This window comes from Lutra lutra, chromosome 4 (assembly GCF_902655055.1).
Source record: "Lutra lutra chromosome 4, mLutLut1.2, whole genome shotgun sequence".
NCBI classification, from domain to species: domain Eukaryota; kingdom Metazoa; phylum Chordata; class Mammalia; order Carnivora; family Mustelidae; genus Lutra; species Lutra lutra.
In genome coordinates, this window is record NC_062281.1 from 93,618,495 (window position 1) to 93,637,333 (window position 18,839).

An 18,839-nucleotide genomic window follows, 5' to 3' on the forward strand; every position below is an offset into this window, starting at 1 on the left:
GCTGATTCCAATTCATTTTCTCAGGCCATTACAGGATCAGAACTGGTTGGTGGGGAACACTGAGGAGAAACACAGGATTTGGAGGTCATGATTGCAATGCAGAAACTGGAGCACTCATGGCAAGTGACCTTTAGGGAAGCAGGCTGTGTCCATCCAGTGCTAAGGGGGAGAATGGGAGAAGAGATCGGAGGATGTCATCATAGTGAAAAGAGCCTGCCCTGAGAATTGCAAGACCCAAGTGGTAGCCTGGATGCTGCCATTAATTTGCTTTGGGCAATGGTTTAGCCTTTCAGTGTCTCTTTGTTTATCACAGGGTGTCATTAGTGAATATAATTCCAATATAGTTAAAGCACCCTGCCCTTTGGACGTGGCTTGGGCACTGAATGTCAAGGGCTAGGAATACGGGTTATTATTGGAGCTCTTTACTTAGAAAACATTTCCTGAGAGTACCAAGAGATAGTGGAATCAGTCTTGGGGGCCAACCATCCCACACACTGGTGGCAGGTGCAGAGGTGGGACAGGACAGTTTGTCATCTCTCAGAGCAAGAGTGTGCTCTCCATGAATGCTGTGATGGGACAAAGAGCATGCATCTGGGAGTGAGTCTGTGGCAGGCTTAGAAGGTGGAATATTCCAGAGAGAAGCTGAGCAAGTGCGCTTCAAACTTCTTTGCATTGATTTAGAGTAGAGGAAGTCCTGAGGCTGATCGCCAGGTCAGGGGAGGTCTGCCTGGTGAGTTCAAGAGAGCCCACAGGTCTCCCCCCTGAGGATACAATCTACAACCTTCCCAAGTAATTCTCCTATATGTCTTGGACATACACAGAGGGATCACCATTCTGTACCCACAGATGCTCTTGCATTTATAATGTAGGAAGTGGGATCTGTTTAATTTCTTACCATGTCTTTCTGAGTTTGGCTTTCAGAGGATCATAAAAGTGAGAAAGATCAAGTTGGACTTGAACCGCTGGCCTTCAGGTAACTTGAAATAGGATCTGGTAAAGGAATCAGGAACAAGGCCCAAGGGGTCCAGGGTGACTGTAACTTTACAAATCAGGGCAGGGAAATGCTGATTATAACATGTTCATTTATTCATGAGACACTTTAGCCTCTCTTTTGCTATAATTTTGTTGATTTCTATCATGTAATTATTCTCCAGGTTTGGTAACCTAGACTCAGTCTGACCCAACAGGAAACTAACCAGGTTCCAGGGGTCTTGGCACCCCCAAGGCTCTTCTCTGCTTTCTTCCCGGGTGTTTAAAGATGAGGCTGTGCTGCTAAGTTGACTTACCCTAAGCTAAGTTGGCAGCTCATTTAGTAATAGTCCAGTTCCCCCTGGGGGAAAAAAGAATTGAAGAACCATAATGTAGTTCCTTGGAGGGGAAAGGCCTGGGTATTGCAGATGACTGGGAGGCTATAGTCTTTCGGAAACCAGTTTTCAATGAGTCACTGCAGAGAATATTACCATGTACAGTAAAATATGGGCTCAAAATCCGTAGCTGTAGCCTCTAGTCCAAGCCTCTCTCTGTCAGAAGCCTGCTTTAGACCACGGGTGCTGCTCCGAGTCCCTGCGGTGAAGAGCAAAGGGTTTTGGTTTTGTTTTCATTGCTAATCCATCCCAGACACATACCTGGGCTGTACCTCAATCATCCACATGATTCCACGCATCCTGCTCTCGGTTGTCAAGGGCGATGCCAGACTGCTCTGTGTTTGTCACTGCTTACCTTCAGTTACTGTACTTACCTTCTTGGAGACTGGTAACCAGCAGTTCTTGGGGCCGCACTTGGAGCAGCTGTGCCTTACAGGGCTGGCTGAGTCTCTGCTAGTTCCCAGTGTCTCCCGTGGCCTGTGTCCTGTGGTGATTGCCCCTCTTTCTCCCACTGCACCCCACCTACTCTCTGCCCCTAATCAGTGATAGGTTATTTTGATGGTTCTTCACAGAAAAGGTTCCCTTGACTTAGGTGTTTTTTCCCGTGTGCTTGGTCAGGACAAGTTGGGCCGGTGCCCTTGGCTTCACCTATTGTCTCCTTCCACCGCACTAGGCTCAGCAGAGAACTACTGGAGAAGGAGAAAGTGATTGAGGTCCAGCAGGCCAAGCTGGATACCCGGTCCCTCACACCCTCCAGCAGCCATGCCTTGTTGGACTCCCGGCACTCTCCCAGCAGCTCCTCCTTCCTGTCTGATGAGCTGAGCTGGAAGCCTGTTCTGACATGGATGTAGCCAGCGAGTACACACACTACGAAGAGAAGAAGGCTCTGCGTGGTCACTCAGGTAACCTCCTGTTTCTCTAGCCAGGCCTTATAGATCCTCTCTGCTGTGTGTCAGGCTGAACGTGGCCCTGGGACCAAGCACCAAGTACAGGCCCCAGTGTCTCAGGATCTTTGCTCTGCTCCTGACTCCGCAGGGTGTCACTGGGTCTCCACTGCATTTGCAAGCTGGTAGACCCAAGGGGAAGCGCAGTGGGAAGAGCAGGCTCTTCCTCATTGTCTCATGAGCACAGATCATCTGTCTGACTTCCTTCTTCAAATGGGACATCATCTTCCTCCTGCAGAGGTCTTGCTCACTGCATGTCCTGAGCTAGTGTCCCCTGGGTGTCTGTCAGCAGTCACGGATGCTGTCATTCCCACCTGGTACTTTTGGAAATGCCATTTTCACGGTTTCTAGGTCTGGGCCCCACTCTCACCTCTAAGGTGATTTGCCTCCCTCAAGAAGCTATCTGCAAGCAAGGAAATGAACACGGCTCACCGTGTTTGTGCTTGGTGCTTTCCCAGAAAGCCAGGCCCTGCCTTGGTACCCCTGGTTCAATAGAAGGCCAGATTCCAGTTCTTTGTTGACCACCAAACATTTTCTTTCATTCATGGGTTTTGTAGATTCCATCCATCATTTGAGTCATTCCACTGTACTGTCTTCTAAGCCATCAGCAACCAGTGCACCTCGGGGCTTAAGGCTGAACCGAGCAGCAACCCCATCAGCTTGCCAGCTCCCTAGAACCGCCCCCCCCCAGGAGGGCAGCCAGGCCCATCCAGGTATGTGATAGCCAACACAGCGGGAGGGCTATCTCCTCTCCCTCAGCAGCCTGTTTGACTTTTCTTCAGGGACAAATGTTTCCACTGTCAGAGGCTTCTAGGCATCAGATCCTAGATGAAATCAAGAGGCCTTCCTAGTCCACCAATTGTGTCTGCATTTTCTTGGTTCTAAATATTTTAGGCAAATCAGAGATCTGCAGTAGACTTTGATCAGAATACCAATTTTGACCAGTAGTCAGAGAATCCTTTTAAAGTAAACATTTTCATTTCTTTCTTTCATTTCACTCTGGGGAGCAAAGAGGCAAAAGAGGTCTCTCCCATGATTATAGTCACCACAGAATAAAAAGAAAGTCACTTCATGGCTAGCCTGGAAGCATGATCCATTTTTCTTCAGGGCAAGCCTCTGCAACAGCTCAGGATGCTTCAGGATCCTACAAGATTCTGTTCACATTGCATGGTCATTCATTCATGGATTTACGAACATCTGGGCAGCCCTTGGTATGTACATAGTGCCTGTCCTGCAGCCAGTGGGAGGGGTACATTTCATTTACCTGCCCCAACCTAATTGCCAGGAGTGTGCTGTTCGGTTAGAGCCCCACACCAGTGATGTCAAGAAGACGGCAAGCCTGTCCCTGCCTCCTACGTCTTGCCACTACTGGATGGCTGCCCTCAGTGTGCTTTGTCATAAGGTGCCTGCAGAAGGCACAGTGCTGTCCTTCTGTGGCTCCCATTTCTCCTGAGAGCCCATCAGCCAAAATCTTAAGAAGGGGATGTTTCTGACCCTTTCTGAGCTGGGGCTTGAAGTTTCTGGGCCAGAGTAGGCAGCGGCTGGCCCAGGGGAAAACCTGTATGCTTAGTGCTATAGACATCTATGCAAATGCTCTGGGGTCAAAAAGGAGCAGAAGGCCAGGGGTTTTAAAATCAGAATGCCTACCTGAAGGATGCCTGACCTGTGTCACTGGGCAATGTGGGTGTCCTCGCAGTGTTTCTCTGACTGTGTATCAGCATCCTGGGGTGAGGGATGTGATTAGAATGTGCTCATTGTTTTCCACGGAGGCATTCTCTCCAGATCAGTCTTGGTTTCTGCTCCATCCACAGGCTTCCTGCCATATAACTGTTTTTAGGAAAGAGGAGACAGATTCAGACATCAGAATGTCCCAGGGTCCCTAAAGACTTGTCCATAGATGGACTACATCATGGTCATCTGTGGAGATCTACTTTAAATGCAAGTTTCCAAGCCCTCCTCCCAAAGTTAATGACTTAGTAGAGCAGAGCCTGAAGCAACTGCACGCATTAAGAATTTTTCCTAAGTGATTTGAATGCCCAGACTGGCATGCAAGCTATAGTGTCTGAGTCACTTTACCAAGACCTTGATTTTTCTTTTGGTGAATGAATGCGTTGATTTGAGATTCTCAGGTTTGTCTCCATGAGACTCGAATGACACGCATGAGGAATGCACATTTCCCCACAGTCCTAGCCCGCTTCTGCCCTCCTCAGGGTGAGCCCTCATACTCTCAGAGGAGTTGCAGGTGTAGAGAGGCTTGTCACAGGGGCAAGGACAAACTCACACCCAGGGGTGATTGGTAGCATTAATGTGTGGATGTTCTGACCCCTCTGTGCCTGGGACAGCTGGGAGAGGCTCTCATAGCTGCCTGGGATACAGCTATGCCACCTTGCCTGCTTTAGCCGGTTGTTTCCAAGATGAACATAGAATATGTATGTTGGAAGTCCCCAGCAAGGGAGAAGGCAGAGGGGTCCGCTAAGCCTGGCTCTTGGGTGGCAACCCTGGCCCTTCGCCTTGTTGGCCATCATTATGCTGAATGATAGCCACCCCCAAGGAGACATCAGGACAAGAAATAGCTTCATTTTCTCCATCTTTTCCCCATTCCTTTCATTCTTTTTTTTTTTTTAATTTTTTATTTTTTTTCAGCATAACAGTATTCATTATTTTTGCACCACACCCAGTGCTCCATGCAATCCGTGCCCTCTACAATACCCACCACCTGGTGCCCCCAACCTCCCACCCCCCACCCCTTCAAAATTCTCAGATCGTTTTTCAGAGTCCATAGTCTCTCATGGTTCACCTCCCCTTCCAATTTCCCTCAACTCCCTTCTCCTCTCCATCTCCCCTTGTCCTCCATGCTATTTGTTATGCTCCACAAATAAGTGAAACCATATGATAATTGACTCTCTCTCCTTGACTTATTTCACTCAGCATAATCTCTTCCAGTCCCGTCCATGTTGCTACAAAACTTGGGGATTCATCCTTTCTTTTTTTTTTTTTTTTTTTTTTTACAGCTTTATAAACATATATTTTTATCCCCAGGGGTACAGGTCTGGGAATCGCCAGGTTTACACACTTCACAACACTCACCATAGCACATACCCTCCCCAATATCCATAACCCCACCCCCTCTCCCAACCCCCTCCCCCCATCAACCCTCAGTTGGTTTTGTGAGATTAAGAGTCACTTATGGTTTGTCTCCCTCCCAATCCCATCTTGTTTCATTTACTCTTCTCCTACCCCCTCGACCCCCCATGTTGCATCTCCTCTCCCTCATATCAGGGAGATCATATGATAGTTGTCTTTCTCCGATTGACTTATTTCGCTAAGCATGATACCCTCTAGTTCCATCCACGTCGTCGCAAATGGCAAGATTTCATTTCTTTTGATGGCTGCATAGTATTCCATTGTGTATATATACCATATCTTCTTTATCCATTCGTCTGTTGATGGACATCTAGGTTCTTTCCATAGTTTGGCTATTGTAGACATTGCTGCTATAAACATTCGGGTGCACGTGCCCCTTCGGATCACTATGTTTGTATCTTTAGGGTAAATACCCAGCGGTGCAATTGCAGGGTCATAGGGTAGTTCTATTTTCAACATTTTGAGGAACCTCCATGCTGTTTTCCAGAGTGGTTGCACCAGCTTGCATTCCCACCAACAGTGTAGGAGGGTTCCCCTTTCTCCGCATCCTCGCCAGCATCTGTCATTTCCTGACTTGTTCATTTTAGCCATTCTGACTGGTGTGAGGTGATATCTCATGGTGGTTTTGATTTGTATTTCCCTGATGCCGAGTGATATGGAGCACTTTTTCATGTGTCTGTTGGCCATCTGGATGTCTTCTTTGCAGAAATGTCTGTTCATGTCCTCTGCCCATTTCTTGATTGGATTATTTGTTCTTTGGGTGTTGAGTTTGCTAAGTTCTTTATAGATTTTGGACACTAGCCCTTTATCTGATATGTCATTTGCAAATATCTTCTCCCATTCTGTCAGTTGTCTTTTGGTTTTGTTAACTGTTTCCTTTGCTGTGCAAAAGCTTTTGATCTTGATAAAATCCCAAAAGTTCATTTTTGCCCTTGCTTCCCTTGCCTTTGGTGATGTTCCTAGGAAGATGTTGCTGCGGCTGATGTCGAAGAGGTTGCTGCCTGTGTTCTCCTCGAGGATTTTGATGGATTCCTTTCTCACGTTGAGATCCTTCATCCATTTTGAGTCTATTTTCGTGTGTGGTGTAAGGAAATGATCCAATTTCATTTTTCTGCATGTGGCTGTCCAATTTTCCCAACACCATTTATTGAAGAGGCTGTCTTTGTTCCATTGGACATTCTTTCCTGCTTTGTCGAAGATGAGTTGACCATAGAGTTGAGGGTCCATTTCTGGGCTCTCTATTCTGTTCCATTGATCTATGTGTCTGTTTTTGTGCCAGTACCATGCTGTCTTGATGATGACAGCTTTGTAATAGAGCTTGAAGTCCGGAATTGTGATGCCACCAACTTTGGCTTTCTTTTTCAATATTCCTTTGGCTATTCGAGGTCTTTTCTGGTTCCATATAAATTTTAGGATTATTTGTTCCATTTCTTTGAAAAAAATGGATGGTACTTTGATAGGAATTGCATTAAATGTGTAGATTGCTTTAGGTAGCATAGACATTTTCACAATATTTATTCTTCCAATCCAGGAGCATGGAACATTTTTCCATTTCTTTGTGTCTTCCTCAATTTCTTTCATGAGTACTTTATAGTTTTCTGTGTATAGATTCTTAGTCTCTTTGGTTAGGTTTATTCCTAGGTATCTTATAGTTTTGGGTGCAATTGTAAATGGGATGGACTCCTTAATTTCTCTTTCTTCTGTCTTGTTGTTGGTGTAGAGAAATGCAACTGATTTCTGTGCATTGATTTTATATCCTGACACTTTACTGAATTCCTGTACAAGTTCTAGCAGTTTTGGAGTGGAGTCTTTTGGGTTTTCCACATAGAGTATGATATCATCTGCGAAGAGTGATAGTTTGACTTCTTCTTTGCCGATTTGGATGCCTTTAATTTCCTTTTGTTGTCTGATTGCTGAGGCTAGGAGTTCTAGTACTATGTTGAATAGCAGTGGTGATAACGGACATCCCTGCCGTGTTCCTGACCTTAGCGGAAAAGCTTTCAGTTTTTCTCCATTGAGAATGATATTTGCGGTGGGTTTTTCATAGATGGCTTTGATAATATTGAGGTATGTGCCATCTATCCCTACACTTTGAAGAGTTTTGATCAGGAAGGGATGCTGTACTTTGTCAAATGCTTTTTCAGCATCTATGGAGAGTATCATATGGTTCTTGTTCTTTCTTTTATTAATGTGTTGTATCACATTGATTGATTTGCGGATGTTGAACCAGCCTTGCAGCCCTGGAATAAATCCCACTTGGTCGTGGTGAATAATCCTTTTAATGTACTGTTGAATCCTATTGGCTAGTATTTTGGCGAGAATTTTTGCATCTGTGTTCATCAAGGATATTGGTCTGTAGTTCTCTTTTTTGTTGGGATCCTTGTCTGGTTTTGGGATCAAGGTGATGCTGGCCTCATAAAATGAGTTTGGAAGTTTTCCTTCTATTGCTATTTTTTGGAACAGTTTCAGGAGAATAGGAATTAGTTCTTCTTTAAATGTTTGGTAGAATTCCCCCGGGAAGCCGTCTGGCCCTGGGCTTTTGTTTGTTTGGAGATTTTTGATGACTGTTTCAATCTCCTTACTGCTTATGGGTCTGTTCAGGCTTTCTATTTCTTCCTGGTTCAGTTGTGGTAGTTTATATGTCTCTAGGAATGCATCCATTTCTTCCAGATTGTCAAATTTGTTGGCGTAGAGTTGCTCATAGTATGTTCTTATAATTGTCTGTATTTCTTTGGTGTTCGTTGTGATCTCTCCTCTTTCATTCATGATTTTATTTATTTGGGTCCTCTCTCTTTTCTTTTTGATAAGTCTGGCCAGGGGTTTATCAATCTTATTAATTCTTTCAAAGAACCAGCTCCTAGTTTCGTTGATTTGTTCTATTGTTTTTTTGGTTTCTATTTCATTGATTTCTGCTCTGATCTTTATGATTTCTCTTCTCCTGCTGGGTTTAGGGTTTCTTTCTTGTTCTTTCTCCAGCTCCTTGAGGTGTAGGGTTAGGTTGTGTACCTGAGACCTTTCTTGTTTCTTGAGAAAGGCTTGTACCGCTATATATTTTCCTCTCAGGACTGCCTTTGTTGTATCCCACAGATTCTGAACCGTTGTGTTTTCATTATCATTTGTTTCCATGAATTTTTTCAATTCTTCTTTAATTTCCTGGTTGACCCATTCATTCTTTAGAAGGATGCTGTTTAGTCTCCATGTATTTGGGTTCTTTCCAAATTTCCTCTTGTGATTGAGTTCTAGCTTCAGAGCATTGTGGTTTGAAAATATGCAGGGAATGATTCCAATCTTTTGATAACGCTTGAGACCTGATTTAGGACCAAGAATGTGATCTATTCTGGAGAATGTTCCATGTGCACTAGAGAAGAATGTGTATTCTGTTGCTTTGGGATGCAATGTTCTGAATAAATCTGTGATGTCCATCTGGTCCAGTGTGTCATTTAAGGCCTTGATTTCCTTGTTGATCTTTTGCTTGGATGATCTGTCCATTTCAGTGAGGGGAGTGTTAAAATCCCCTACTATTATTGTATTCTTGTCGATGTGTTTCTTTGATTTTGTTATTAATTGGTTTATATAGTTGGCTGCTCCCACGTTAGGGGCATAGATATTTAAAATTGTTAGATCTTCTTGTTGGATAGTTCCTTTGAGTATGATATAGTGTCCTTCCTCATCTCTTATTATAGTCTTTGGCTTAAAATCTAATTGATCTGATATAAGGATTGCCACTCCTGCTTTCTTCTGATGTCCATTAGCATGGTAAATTCTTTTCCACCCCCTCACTTTAAATCTGGAGGTGTCTTCAGGTTTAAGATGAGTTTCTTGTAGGCAACATATAGATGAGTTTTGTTTTTTTATCCATTCTGATACCCTGTGTCTTTTGATTGGGGCATTTAGCCCATTAACATTCAGGGTAAGTATTGAGAGATATGAATTTAGTGCCATTGTATTGCCTGTAAGGTGACTGTTATTGTATATTGTCTCTGTTTCTTTCTGATCTACTACTTTTAGGGTCTCTCTTGGCTTAGAGGACCCCTTTCAATATTTCCTGTAGAGCTGGTTTGGTATTTGCAAATTCTTTCAGTTTTTGTTTGTCCTGGAAGCTTTTAATCTCTCCATCTATTTTCAATGATAGCCTAGCTGGATATAGTATTCTTGGCTGCATGTTTTTCTCATTTAGTACTCTGAATATATCATGCCAGCTCTTTCTGGCCTGCCAGGTCTCTGTGGATAAGTCTGCTGCCAATCTAATATTTTTACCATTGTACGTTACAGACTTCTTTTCCCGGGCTGCTTTCAGGATCTTTTCTTTGTCACTAAGACTTGTCAATTTTACTATTAGGTGACGGGGTGTAGACCTATTCTTATTGATTTTGAGGGGGGTTCTCTGAACCTCCTGGATTTTGATGCTTGTTCCCTTTGCCATATTGGGGAAATTCTCTCCAATAATTCTCTCCAATATACCTTCTGCTCCCCTCTCTGTTTCCTCTTCTTCTGGAATCCCAATTATTCTAATGTTGTTTCGTCTTATGGTGTCACTTATCTCTCGAATTCTCCCCTCGTGGTCCAGTAGCTGTTTGTCCCTCTTTTGCTCAGCTTCTTTATTCTCTGTCATTTGGTCTTCTATATCGCTAATTCTTTCTTCTGCCTCATTTATCCTAGCAGTGAGAGCCTCCATTTTTGATTGCACCTCATTAATAGCTTTTTTGATTTCAACTTGGTTAGATTTTAGTTCTTTTATTTCTCCAGAAAGGGCTTTTATATCTCCTGAGAGGGTTGCTTTAATATCTTCCATGCCTTTTTCAAGCCCGGCTAGAACCTTGAGAATCGTCATTCTGAACTCTATATCTGACATATTACCAATGTCTGTATTGATTAGGTCCCTAGCCTTTGGTATTGCCTCTTGTTCTTTTTTTTGTTGTGAATTTTTCCGCCTTGTCATTTTGTCCAGATAAGAGTTTATGAAGGAGCAAGTAAAATACTAAAAGGGTGGCAACAACCCCAGGAAAATATGCTTTAGCCAAATCAGAAGAGATCCTGAATTGTGAGGGGGGAGAAAGGGGATAAAAAGGGGTTCAGAAAGAAAGAAAAAAAAAACTATTAAAAAAAAGAAAGCCGATAAAGAAAAAATATAAAAAGAGGAAAAAATATATATATATTAGATAAACTATTTAAAAAACGTTAAAAAAAAGAAAACGGTAAAAGTTAAAAAAAAATTTAGCAGAAGAAGAGAAAAAGAAAAAAAAATTGAAAAAGAAAAAAAAATTAAATTAACTGCAAGGCTAAAAAATCATGGGGAGAAAGCCATGAGTTCTGTGCTTTGCTTTCTTCTCCTCTGGAATTCCGCCGTTCTCCTTGGTAGGTGAACTTGGTCCTGGCTGGGTTTCCCGTTGATCTTCTGGGGGAGGGGCCTGTTGTAGTGATTCTCAAGCGTCTTTGCCCCAGGCGGAGTTGCACCGCCCCTACCCGGGGCCGCGCTGAGTCATCCGCTCAGGTTCGCTTTCGGGAGCTTTTGTTCCCTGAGCGCTTTCCGTAGAGTCCGGAGGACGGGAATAAAGATGGCGGCCTCCCGGTCTCCGGCCCGGAGGAGCCGAGAGCCCGGGGCCCCACTCCTCAGTGCGCCCTCAGAGAACAGCGCCAAATGACTCCCGTCACTTTGGCCTCCGGCCGCGCTCCGAGCTGACCGAGCCTGCGACCGGTTCAAGGCAACCCTGAGCTGAGAGTCACTCCTCGGCTCTGTCTCTGCAGCCGGCTTCCCCGTTCTAATACCGGTAAGCTCTGCGACACTGAGACACCCCCGATCCTTCTGCGACCCTGCGGGACCTGAGGCCGCGCTTACCCCGCCTGGGCTTCACCCCAGTTAAGCCTCTGGAGCGATGTCCCTCAGCAGAACAGACTTTTAAAGTCCTGATTTTGCTCCGTTGCTCCGCCGCTCGCCGGGAGCCGGCCCCTCCCCCCGCGGTCTATCTTCCCGTCGCTTTGGATTCACTTCTCCGCCAGTCCTACCTTGCAGAAAGTGGTTGATTTTCTGTTTCTGGAATTGCTGTTCTTCTTCTCTTCAATCTCCCGTTGGATTTGTAGGTGTTTGCAATCTTTAGATAAGCTATTTAGCTGATCTCCCGCTACCCGAAGTAGTCTCAGCCTGCTGCTTCTCCGCCATCTTGACTCCTCCCCCCCTTCCTTTCATTCTAATGATGTGTCTCCTTTCTTCCCAACTCTGCATTTCTAGGCCTTCACTTTCCCTCCATACCCATGCTGGTTAGCCTTCCCCAGGCACCACTGCCCTCAGCAGCACCCAGATTCCTGCCTTTCAGCCCCACTGGCCCTCCCCTCCTTGGCTGCTGTGAGACCCCCATGGTCTCCTTGGCAGAGGCTCAGCAGGAGCTGCAGATGCTGCAGAAACAACGGGGAGGAAGTGAACACTTCCTGTGGCCTTCATGTGCTTGGGCCAGGCTGCCCCACCCCATGTGGCCCTGCATGGCTTGGTGCCGGAGTTTTGAGAAATGACCTAGGGTACACACGTCACCAGCAGGGGACTGGCAGGTGGCCCTGCTTGCTTTTTTTTGGGGGGGGGGATACCTTTACTGTTGTCTTTCTAGTGTGTGTGTGTCTCATCGTTTCGTCAGGCCCTAGACCTGCTCCTGTCCCACTGCTGCCAGTGTGGGGTACCAGCAAGTCTGCTGAAAGCCTGACACGCCAGTGACATGTCTGCAGGCAGAACACGGGTGAGAGCTTTTGTGCCTTGCCTATATAGGCGAGACAAAGTGGCCATTTCCAGGGAGTCCTTTCCATGCCTACGATAGTCTCCTGCTGTGAAACACGCTCTTCATCAACTTCGGCTCCTGACATCATTAGGTTGAGGGTGTGAAGGGTAGTAGCAGTAGAGGGATTCAGAAGAGGTGACAAAGCCCCCCTTCCTTGGGCACAAGGTTCATTTCTACCCCGGGACAGGTGACAGGTTGACGGCTCAGACTGGAAGCACAGGCTGTGATACCTGATTGTAAATTCTGTCCTCTGACTCCCAGAGATCATTGATCATATTGATCGTAACCGTTACAGGTTCTCTATGGTCATCTTTTTGGAAAGGCTTTGATATATCTGGGCTGGATGACTCATTGTCAGAATTGTTGGTGGGGTCATTTATAGCTTAGGAAAAAAAGGAAAAACCCTCAAACGAGGAATTTGCTCTCTAGTAATGCTTTAAAAAAAAAAACCTAGAAATCAGTTTGATGTTACCTTAAAACCTCATTCTGTGCCTTCAATAAATAAAATAAATAAATAGATAGATAGATAGATAGATGATAGATAAAATAAAGGCTCAGATGAGCCAGAGATTGATGGTAAGGGAAACCAGGCACAGTGTCCAGTGACCTAGGACCACAGCTGAGAATTCATATTACCTGAAGACCCAATTGTCATTTAGTCCACCTTATTTCTTTTTTTCTTTTTTTTTTTTTTTAATTTGGAACGCTTCATAAATTTGCATGTCATCCTTGCACAGGGGCCATGCTAATCTTCTTTGTATCATTCCAATTTTAGTATATGTGCTGCCGAAGTGAGCACAGTCCAGCTTATTTCTTATGTCAATTCTGAAAATGACCACACTCTCTAGTCTACTCTGTCCCAATTTGATTCCCAGAATCAATTAGATAACACCCTTTTTAGGAGAGTTTGTACAGCTCCCTTTTCTGCAGGCAGTAACATCTAGAAGACTGCCTCCTGCTTATCACAGCTTTACCCAGGTGTAGCAATCTACACTAACCCAGCAACACAAACCTGGTCTTCCTGAGCCTCACACCACTTGTGTGATACGTAGAGCCTGGGCAGGGAACTAAGGCTCAGGGAAGTAGAGCTACTTGTTTAAGGTTACTAGTAAGTGGGAGAGATGGGCTTGAATCCAGGTCTTCTGCTCACAGTCCTGTGTTTCCATGATACCTTTTCTGTCTAGGATGGTTTTGTTACCATCCTGCTCAGAGATAAGCTCAACAAATTCTGGAAGCCCCTTGAAACAATCTTTTCTCTGTCTCTTTAGAGATCAGTAGATGATTCATCAGAACCTCTGATCTAGAATTTGATATTTTAGCAGTTCTGGAACCAACAGTTGATGGAAAACAATTTTGTCCCATATCAAAATGGCAAGAGAGATCTCTAGCTGACTTTTCTTTTCCTTTACCTTTCCATATTTGTCAGTTTGTCCAAAAGGAGAGATAGGAGACATCTGTGCATGAAAAAGGGTCTGTTGATGGGATCAAGTCATACCTAGTCTGACCAATGGCTGGTCCATTGACCGTGGTCCATTGACCATTTGGATGGTCCAAGCTTTGGTGAGCAAGATGACAGCCCTGTCTTTTCTGTCCTGAAGCACAGGCTTCTCTGAGGGATGGCAGCTTACCAGTGTTCCTTGTCTGCTTCGAAACAAGCATCCTCACGGACAGTGGTAAATGGCGGCTTCTTGGGGCACAGTGGGGCAAAAATCTCCTTGTGTTAGAGTCTGTCTGGTGTCTTTGCATGGTTTAGGGCATGTGCTCTCTCTTATGTGGCCTGGGCAACCAGGAACGTGAGAATGCTGATCGCTTTTACTGATAGACTTGGAACCTTCTACAGCCTTGGTTAAAATGTAAGCTGTCAACAACCCCTCATTTCCCCCTTTGCCTTGTGTTGGCCTGGGGAGGAAGGGGGTGTGAAAGAGGCAGAAAATCACATCTTTACAAATCCCAACTAAAATCTAGATGCTGAGGGTCATGTGGGTAGCTCAGTGACTCTCAGTGAGTTAGGCATCTGACTCTAAATCTCAGCTCAAGTCTTGATCTCAGGGTGATGAGTTCAAGCCCCACATTGGGCTCCACACTGGACATGGAGCCTACTTTAAAAAAAAAAAAAAGATTCAGATGCTGACACAGTTTCTCCCCCAGTGATCCTAATGAACATCTATTATTTTGCAGATTGAGGAAGGAGAGACCCGTGATGGGTACTTCTCAAACTTTGCTGCCATTAGAATCACCTGGGATGGTTTTAAAACATCCAGTGTCCAAGCTGTATCCCAAGTTAAGGCAAAATCTCTGGGAGGTCCAGGCATCAGTATGTGTTTGTTTACATTTTCCAAGGTGACTGTAGTGTGTAAATAAATTTGAGAACCAGTTACAAATGGAGATAAAAATTGACAAGTAGTCAATTGCATTATCCCCTCAGAGGAGTTTGGCTTGGTTGGAGGGAACGATGACCTCTTCCCTGTCACTTAGATCTAGCTACCTGCTTACTATGGTGCCCATGCTGATAATCCCTGAAGGAAAGCAGTCTCCTGAATAGGAATATCCTAAACTACAGCCCTGCCCACCTCTCTCTGTCTCTCCCACAGCCTGGACTTCTTTTCACATAGAAGCAGAGATGATTTGGCTCAGGGGAAGGCCCATGATTTCCTAAGATCTATGAGAGTATCAGCCTATGTTAAATGAAAGTTCCCACATCCCTCCATGGATGCTAACATTGAGCACATCTATGAATAGGAATGTGCTATATCCTCCAACTTTGGGCCTGAGTTCTCCTTCCAGAACTTTCCTGGACTGTATCATGAGAAATTTTAGTAGAATCCAGGAGTGCAGTCTCTGGACTTTTCCTTTGTGTACACTGGTGACTTCCAGATACTTTGTCCATCCTCCGCCTCTTGGTGTCTCATGCCAGCAAACACATGAGGTGAAAGTTATGGCTTTTAGGTTATGGTCTTCATCTAACTGGTATTCCGCAATGGACTGGGATTTCTGACATCGCACATGTCCCCTTTGATGTCCAGTCTTAGCAATCCCACACTTCCTTGCTGGTCCTTCTCTTCCAATCCTCTCTTCCTCACTCTGGTTTCTTTCTGCCCAGGTGTCAACACCGTCCATCCTGCTTCCCCAGCTGCACTGCTAAGCAACCATTTAGAAGCCAGCTCTTCTCACTATCTCGACCCCACCCAGCCCCACTCTCCTCTGAGGGGCGGCCCAGAACTGGGCAGAATCCCGGAGTCTGGCTACCTGGGCAGTGGCAGCCAGTGGGATGTGATGAGGCCTCAGAAAGGGAATGAATCAGGCGACCTGTCCTCAGGATAATCTGTGTGTCAGCTTAACTCCAAACCCACAGGTAAAATATAAAGCCCAACAGGTCAGTCTACAAAATGAAATCTCATTTAGAGTCTCTTAGCTGGGCAGGAGCGTTTTTCATTTCTCTAGTCCCTGGCCTACAGAGTGGGGGTAAAATGACAGGGTCCTATCTGTGCTGGACCTTTCTAAGTGCCCTGCTTCAGCCTCCCTGCCCAGGGCCTCAGTGCTATTCAGAGAATTGGGAAAGTCAGAGACGCACCTTGTGCTCTCACGTTCATGTCATTAGCCACACAGGAGAAGTTTATATCCATGGACTTCTACCTTATGCCTCCTCTCTGAGGCTGGAGGAAGGGCTTGATGCCTCGTTAAAGAATATTCCATCAAGTATCCATAGGAAGAATGGTATCAGGCTAGAGTGAAGTCTTCCCTAACACACTCAGGAGAGAAAGTCACATTCAGGTCACCACACCTTTCCCGATACTTCAGTTATTTTTCTAAACCATGTGGAACTCCCTTACCCTCACTGGTTACACTGGTCACCGTACACTTACATTTAAAACACCCTCATACTTTGGGGCACCTGGGTGACTCAGCTGGTTAAGTGTCTGCCTTCAGCTCAGGTCATGATCTCAGGGTCCTGGGATCGAGCCCCGCATTGAGGGCTCCCTGCTCAGTGGAAAGTCTGCTTCTCCCTCTCCTTGTGGCCCGCCCCCCACACCTACTCATGAAATCTCTCTCTCTCTCTCTTTGTGTGTCTCTCTCTCAAATAAATAAATAGTCTTGAAACTCCCTCACACTTAACTGTGTGTAGGAGGTAGACCCTGGGGCATGCTCCGAGGTCTGTCCTGGGTTTGACAGCCCGTTTCCTCTTTAAGCAAAGTCGCTGTGTTCCTGAGTGCCCATGTGAGAGAATGCAGTTGGTGGAAGGGTGGGGATGTTTAGGGATCCTGCTGAGGAGCCAATGGCCGTGCCCCACTTCCACCTGGGCCCCTCTAGTGACCAGGATTCCTCATCTCGCCCCTCTCCCCCATCCTGACGGGATGGTTGCAGGGGATGACCTGCTGGAGGAACATCTCAGAGAGATCCGGAACCTGCACCAGCGCCTGGAGGAGGCCATCTGCATCAACGACCAGCTGCGGGAGCAACTTGAACACCGGCTTAGCTGTGCAGCCCGTGGGAGGGGTAGGAGAGGCCCAGAGATGCCCATGCTGCCACGACCTGGGAGCCTCTGGAGGCTGGGCTTCACACTTTCCAAAGCATGTTCTGGGCTCTCCTCTACTTGCACCTTCCAAACAGTCTGGCAAGGCTGGGGGACAGGTGCTCTTATCCTCACTCAGAGCTAAGAGAGAACTTTCCTTCTGGCAGAGCTAATGAGGTGTGTCTGCAGGACGTCTGACTTCCCAGCCCGTCCTTAGTCTGCTCGTATATGTGCCTGCTGACCTCTCTGCCTTGTCATGGGATTGGCACGTGGTGGAGCCCGTTGAGTGGGTGCCCTCCCACAGCCACTCACCAAGGCGGCCGTTCTCCCAACACTCTCCTCTCAGGCTGCAGTCCCTTGGAGGCCCTTCCTTTTACATACCCTTGTCCTGCCCCCAGCCCCACGGTGGCTCCTGTGGGGACAAGAGCCTCTGGAACAGCTGCAGCTAGGGCACATGGTGGGGCCCACAAAGAAACTAGGCATTTGGCTCACCAGGCTTGGAGTCCAGGCCTTGGGGACCCAGACACTCCTGCTGGGTTGGGACAGTATTTCTGCAGGGACAGAATGGGTAGTTTCTGGAAAGCATCTGTTATCCTAATGTGTAACGTGTCTTCTTACATTTTCTGGGACAGGATCTACCTCCAATTTCTATAGCCCTGGCCTAGAACCCACACCTCAGCTCTACAACAAGAACAGAGTCTTTAAGGAAGAAAACCGGAGCCTTCAGGCTCAGCTGAGTCATGTTTTAGAGGTAGGTGATAAAAGCCACACACTGCGCTCCTTCCCGGTCTCTTTCCTCCTGGCCACACCAATCACCTTTTGAAGCCAAGAGAAGAAGGTGGAGATAACCACTAACCAGATCCACCAAACCAAGGTCCTATGCGATTCTCAGTCTAGAAGGGGCTACTTCCTGAGAGGTCCCAACCGTGGGCCCTCACACTCCGAGGTGCTCGGGACAAAGATAGCTCTAGCAAACCCACCACCTCTGTGCAACCCACAGATACCCAGATACTCAGTCATTAGTTATGAACTGGATACCAGTTAGGTGTCTGTTCTCCCTGTCCAGACTTTACTGCAGCCTCATGTGTCTCTCCTGGTACTGAGCTGCCATCCCCGTCTCCTCACTGTTTCCCCTCACTCACTCAGTCCGGGCTCCCCTCTGCTCAGTAATCCTCAGGACTCTGTGCCTGGAAGCACCGGCCAGATGCCCACCAAAGCATTCCCAACACTATTTGATGGACATCCAAGGGAGGGGGGCATCATTTCCTCTGTGACCTGGGGGCAGCTGCACTTAGTGTCAATTGACTTGATCAAATCAATATATGGTCAATAAAAATTATATTTATCTGCAAATATTTATTGAATAGCCATGAAAGACTAATACTTTCCTAAAGGATTAAGCCCAGAATGAAAGAATGTTGTGGAACGGGAAGAGACAAGGGATGTTTCTTAATCAGTCTCTTCGGAGCAGGAAGATGTGAGAGGAGAGGTCACTGATGGGGAAGTAACGAGACGTCACAGAGAAGAGAGAAGACACAACTGCTAAACCATCATTGCATGCTGGGACAGGCTAGCACAGACCTCAGTGGGGAGAAGTCACTAAGATGTGAACAAGTACGGTCAGCCAGGCCCAGGGACCTCCCCCTGGTAGACTGACAGCTCCTGCAGCCTGGTTCTCAGAGCCCCTGTCCTTAGTCTCTGGGAAATCATGCAGGTTATTGAGATTCCACAAGCCCAGAAAAGGACAGATGTCCCCATTTTCAAATTGACAAATACAATATATTCTAAAAACTGTAGACAAGAAGTCTTGATGTTGCTCTTTGGCAAAATTAAAGAAGGGATTATCACACAGACTGTGTGTGAACTTAGAAAATAGTGAGCATTAGAAACCACAGCGTTTGGGGCACCTGGCTGGCTCAGTGGGTTAAGACCTCTGCCTTCGGCTCAGTTGATGATCCCCCTCTGCTCAGCGGGGAGCCTGCTTCCCCCTTTCTCTCTGCCTGCCTTTCTGCCTACTTGTGATCTCTGTCTGTCAAATAAATAAATAGAATCTTTGGGAAAAAAGAAAAAGAAAGAAACCACAGCTTTTGGGGCACCTGGGTGGCTCAGTTGGTTA

The 18,839-nt window shown here is 46.1% G+C and overlaps 1 non-coding gene and 1 pseudogene across 1 annotated transcript; one reads left to right on the plus strand and one right to left on the minus strand.

Annotated features, from left to right (window-relative positions):
* Window positions 1-18,839, plus strand: part of LOC125097335 (myomegalin-like) — a 52,028-nt pseudogene that overhangs the window by 17,020 nt on the left and 16,169 nt on the right.
* Window positions 12,906-13,012, minus strand: LOC125099446 (U6 spliceosomal RNA). Its single transcript, XR_007127173.1, has one exon. It is a non-coding gene; the product is annotated as a U6 spliceosomal RNA (small nuclear RNA).